Source organism: Pseudophryne corroboree, chromosome 7, assembly GCF_028390025.1.
Source record: "Pseudophryne corroboree isolate aPseCor3 chromosome 7, aPseCor3.hap2, whole genome shotgun sequence".
Taxonomy (NCBI): Eukaryota; Metazoa; Chordata; class Amphibia; order Anura; family Myobatrachidae; genus Pseudophryne; species Pseudophryne corroboree.
Window position 1 is genome coordinate 406409549 of NC_086450.1, and position 6088 is coordinate 406415636.

The window sequence follows — 6088 nt, forward strand, 5'->3', positions numbered from 1 at the left end:
AAGAGCGTCGGAGACGCTCGAACAGCTTTTAAGTTAATAAGGTTACACTGTGTTGCATCTACACCCTATCACTACACTAAGGTTTTACTGCATATTACATTGTTTATGGTTTAGATAGAAAGGTTTTACACTGTGAGCGTCAGCGCCGCTGGTGATCTCCTCGTGGTCCCGAGCGTCCGCTACGCTGATAGCGTATCATTACGTTAGTCAGCAGCTAATAGCGTGCCTGCCTGTGATCTCTTGGCCGTGAGCGAACGTGACGCTTGAGCGTCTCGACTACGGCTAAGCGATAGTTACGCAACGTGCGTACCCTTACGGTATTCCATACGTCAATAGCGTACTGTGTTCTTAGACCTCAAAGGGTTTTAAGTAAGATAAATATTTAGCTTTATCAATTGGCGGCTCGTCCGTCCATCACATATCTGTACTAGGTAATTTCAGCAGACATTATCCATCAGCAAAGGGCGGGAGATCATATTCCTCGTGGTGCTGCCTGGATAAGCGTCTGCTTCGCTTAGTAAAGGGTGCTGAGGGAATCCGGAACTGGAGGTAAGAACAACACGCTAGTGTCTTTTAAAACTGTTTATTTCTGTTTTGCGTACGCACGCACGTATATATCTGCATTTCTTTTTCATTCGTGTATTTTCATATCACTCTCCTGTTTGCCATTTTATAATTGATAAACGTGCTAAGAGAGATTTGCCGCTGTTTCATAGTTAAAGGGTAAAAGTAATACATTAAGGTGTAAATTGAAAAGCACGCACACAGCTCTGCCTAAAGATACAAGGAGAGATCAGTGTGGTGCTCGGTAGATGATCGAGGATCATCTACATTGATAAACGTGTAAATTGTGTTACGGTGGATATTTGCTTTGTGTACACGTGTCTCTAACAAAGGGCTGAGACTCGCGTACGCAACCCAAAGGCCGACGCACGCAGCGTATATTACGCAACGGAGCGTCCGGGTACGCCCACGTAACTCAGATCACACGATAAGTGTTATTTTAACAGGCGAAAAGGTGGCAACGCGATAAATAGCGCAAGTCTATTTTAGTGTCCGAAATTTAAACTAACAGATCCTTCTCCAAATTTACAACACATCTGGTCTAAAGAAAAATTTCTGCGCAGAAATAGAAATAGAAACAAAAGTGTACATGTGGTGAGTGAGTGTTTTGCATATATAAGTTTATACAATTTTTTGAGGTTGAACCACAAGAAGTCGAGTTCTCGCAGGGTACATACATGTAAGTGACGTGCATGGTGGCTAGGGAGGCATCCCTTGTTAAACATAAAATAGGAGCATTAGAGTATAGCAGACCAGGAGGTCATACTGTAGTACAGACCAGGAGGTCCAGAACAGACCAGGAGGTCCAGGTACAGCAGACAAGGAAGTCCGCTATAAATAGAGAAAAGTAGCACAACCCAGGGGGTTGGTGCAGAACCCATATAGGCCAATAAAGCTCATGCTGAAGGAATTCGCAGCCGCAATTTTCGATTCCGTTGGTCGCTCCGTACATAAGATTAGTTGCTTATGTACTGAACGATTGTACCGCACGTAATTGTGTGCATTAGTTAGTAATCTGACCTAGTACCATTTGCGTACGGAAGGGGTCATAAACGCTATTTGTACATTCTAACGTGATTTGTGTAATTTTTTTATATTTAAGGGAAGTTCGCTGGTCACTCGGGAACTATCCAACAACCGATACTTGCTGGGGAACACGCCCCAGTAAATAAAGGCTTATACGGGCCCTAGGTTGGGTACAACAGCTCTGGATACAGTGATTGCAGTACTGGCCAACGTGGGCGAGGAGTGAGTGGAGTACTCGGTAAACTTCGCCGCCGGCCTGCCCCGGACATCTTGGTTTTTGTAAGGGTTCGCTGAAGACCCTGATTAAGGTCAGAGGTAGTGAAAGCAACACCTGCAGGTATGGGGGCCAGTTGTTCAGGTAGGAGGCGATCAACCTCGGTTCGGGTTGATTTAGTAAACCGACCAATCGGGTCGGCAAGGTATGTAATGTGTGAAAAATACGGTTCACACACAGAGGTTTTATGTGATGAATGGGAAAGAATTACTGTACATGACGGGGAGAAGTTCCCAAGAGTAGGCAGCTTTAGCCCAAATGTGTTACTGAATCTAAGGAGAAGGATAGGTCTTATTAAATCAGTAAAGAGACGGATCAAACATTATGATTGTTTAAAATTGTGGCAACAGGAAAGTGAATTGCATAGAGAGTTAACTGACATATCTGACTCTCATCTTGGGAGGAGAGACATGGCAATGGAGAGGATTATGGTTGCGGAGAAAGGCACAATGTTGTACGATAAAAATGCACTTAGTAACTGTATTAAGAATGAAAGTGTAAAATGTAATAATGTTTATGAAAATGAAAGTGTAAAAATTACAAATGTTAACCTGTGCAAGTCGCACCCCATGTCAAACTTCCCTCAGGAATACGAACAAGAAAGTGAGCCCAGCGCGATGTCGGCACCTCTCCCAGCAGCCATCACACAATACATCCAGGTGGACACGACCAAATCGGCAAAGGCAATAATCAAACCCCCTAACGGAGGGTCAGGTGAGGTCGTGTCCACAGGTACGTACAATGTTTTATATCACGCACAAACAAATGTACCCCATATTGTAAGACCAACACAAGATGATGTAGTTGAGTTTGATCCTGTCAGGGTGATCACAGTCCCCAATGGAAAGACTGACGATCAGGGAATCATTCCCGTCAAGGACAGTGCAAAGCGCTGTCTCTGGTCCCGGACCGAATTGAGATCAATTATGTCTGAATTTCCTGATCCTAGGAAAAATCTAGTCGCATGTCAAAGGTTTATTAAAGGACTAGGAAACGCCACAGAACCCACCAACAAAGAGTGGCGGACAGTGCTGAGGGCATGTTTGCCCTCCAGTGTTGACCCTGCAAAATTTATTGCTGATTGTAAATTAGACACGGAGGTACCTTGTACGGAGGAACACAATCAGGAATGTATTAAGCAGATTAACCGACAGTTAGGAGTATATTTCCCAGCCGTTGTCAAGTGGAATGAGATTTTCTCCATAAGACAAAACGAGGGGGAAAGTATTTCTAATTATTTCAATCGAGCACTGCAAATAATGGCTAGAAACACAGGGATCACAGACATCAAGACAAATGCACAGCATAGAGAAGTAGCAGTTAAGGTATTAATGAATGGTTTAAAGGAAGTATTGATAACTAGGGTACAGACCACTAACCCAAACTGGAGAAATATCTCGGTGGCCGCATTAAGAGAGGCCACTATTAATCATGATAAGAATATTACCAGATACAGGGAGTCACAAAGTGATAAGTTAATGGCCGCAAGTATACAGGCCCTAACCACAAGACCACTCCAGCATAAGCTCCAAACCCCTGCGAGAAATTCAAATATGGAAGTCTGTTACAATTGTCATAAAAAGGGACACTTTGCAAGAGATTGTAGATCAAAAGAAATACAAAAGTCATATCAATCCCCTAGACAACAACATAACCATGATATCCAAGGAAGCAGGGAATTACAGGGAAAACGGTTGATGGTGATGAGCATCCGAGCGTTTGAGGAGGCATCAAATCAACCAAAACCCCAGGTCACTGACACTTGGAGGAAGCCCCGGGTTTGTTATCTTTGTAAAGGAGAAGGGCATTATGCCAGCAACTGTAACAACACACATAAAGTCAGACCCCCTAGACAGAGGAATGAGCAAAATTATGACACACCAAATTATAATCAGATACCACATATGTAAAATTTTGAGTTACACATATAAGTTGCAATCAGGAAAGGTGATCATTAGGACTGATGGTAAGCCTGAGGTAACAGTTAATAAATTGGGAGGTCATTCCCTGAAGACACAGGAATGACCGGGTGAAACGTTGTAAATGTATCTGTAAAATGTTTTCTTCTCTCCCCATCTCTGACGATTATTGGTAGGACTCAAACATTGCATATCTGCTAGGTCTTTGCAGAAGTCTACCAAACCCCAGCATGACCTATCCGCATCAATGTATCCTGGCCAGATACAGAGGGTGGAATATGGAGGTGCTGGTGGGAGGGACTGCGCAAGGAAACCATTGGACATGTAGATATGACAGCCTGATGATCTGACAATGTTTTAAAAATGTTTTTTTTCCTGTTGTTTACTGTTGATTTATGTGATATATACATATATGAATTGTTCTCTCTCTCTTTTGTTTTTTTGTTTTCTCTCTTCTCACTCATGTTTTCATGTTTTAAAGATGGTATGTCACCCATCAGTTAGACAAATGGTAATGCAAGATTTTTGCTCCATACAGAAAGATCGCTGGTTTGGAAGGAATATTGCATCACCGGAATGTTCGTTTGGAAGACTGAGAGACAGCACCTTTGAGATGACAGCAGAACAAGAAGAACAACAAGACTAGAGAACTAATTATCGTAACAAGTTTCTCTCCCCCTCAAACTGTTTTTCTGTACCCCCATTACAAATTTCTCCTTTCTCCTCCTGTAAGATGGACTCGCCTCGAGAGACTGTGAGCCGTGTTTTCATGTTGACCCTGATGTTGGCCAGAGCAGTCTGTTTTGGTGAGAGTACCAGTGAGGTCGAGAAAGGATCCAGAATGGATTTCCGATGACGGAGACGGAGGTGTAAATTTCCAATAGCAACACAATCACCAAGCAAAGGCGAGTACCGGAAACGATCTAGCAGCCATGTTATTTGTAAACATTGTGAAGGATTGTTAGCTGGAAAAAAAAAAGAACTGTATCTGTAGACTCTGTGACAATGTAGTTGAGGATGGGTGCATCAAGAAATGCCAATCCAGTTTTAATATCCACATGGACCGGCATCCATTGAGTGACTATCACTCCTTAGTGGGTAGTGTGTTAAATCAAACAGATTGTTGGGTATGCTCTCAAGTACCTCAAGGTCACAGCAAATCAGGGCTAGTACCATTTCCTTTAACGGTAGGGGAGGTACTTGAGCTAAAGGGTGGGAGACCGGTGGACAGGAGGTTTAATATCTCCAGTCCTCCTAGTTTGAAACTCCACCAATATCATGTGGATAGATCCCTAGTATGTTTTAACATTTCCAATCCCCGAAAGCCGGGAAATTGGGAAGTGTCATGGAATAACAAAACCATGACCTTTTCACATAGAGCCGATAAAATGCCTACAGATACAGAGCTCATACGCCACATAGCCGATAGTGGAAAATATTTCCGATATAGGTATACCCTAAGAAGTAGGACCATGAGAGTTGGAGAAGTATCACCAGGATACAGTGCACAGATCGTACAAACTGATAGGTGTACTAAACAGATGGGAGAATTAGGGTTAGGAGAGTTCACATGGAAAATGTGTAACATGGTAATGTCCTACTCGGTCCCATATGTTCTCCCCGATGATGCATATTTCATATGCGGGAGAAAGGCGTATGAGAGGCTTGCCCCAAACTCAGAAGGATTGTGTTATATTGGAAAAGTATTGCCTGAAGTAATGACTGTATCACATGCCAAAATGAAAGATATACACCGTGGTGCCCAAGCTCCTTATACTCATACTCATTACGAGCACGTAGTTAAAAGGCAACTGACAGAAAGGACAGAGCATACGGCCTCTGACATGATCCATGAATCCACCGGGATTCAGGTTCTACTTGCGTTAGATTTCACTTGCACCGCTAGAGGAGTGCTGAACTATAGATACATATCTGCGCTTGCAAATTTGTTAGACAATATCACTGAAATGTATGACGACACTTTTAGGTATACTGGAAGGGAACTTCAAGCTTATAAAACGGAACTGGTTCAGCATAGAATGGTTCTTAATTATCTCACAGCAGTGACAGGTGGATATTGTGTCACACTGGCAACGCAGTACGGCGTGAAATGCTGCACATATATTACGAATAGCACCGAGGATCCGGTCGAGGTCATAGACCAAAAGATGGACGACATTCTCCAATTAAAGTGGGAATTTCGCAGGAGACACAATCTCACCCTTGCTGCTGTGGGTAATGAGCTGACTGGTTGGGTGTCATGGTTGAACCCGCGAAATTGGTTCTCTGGTTTAGGAGAATGGGC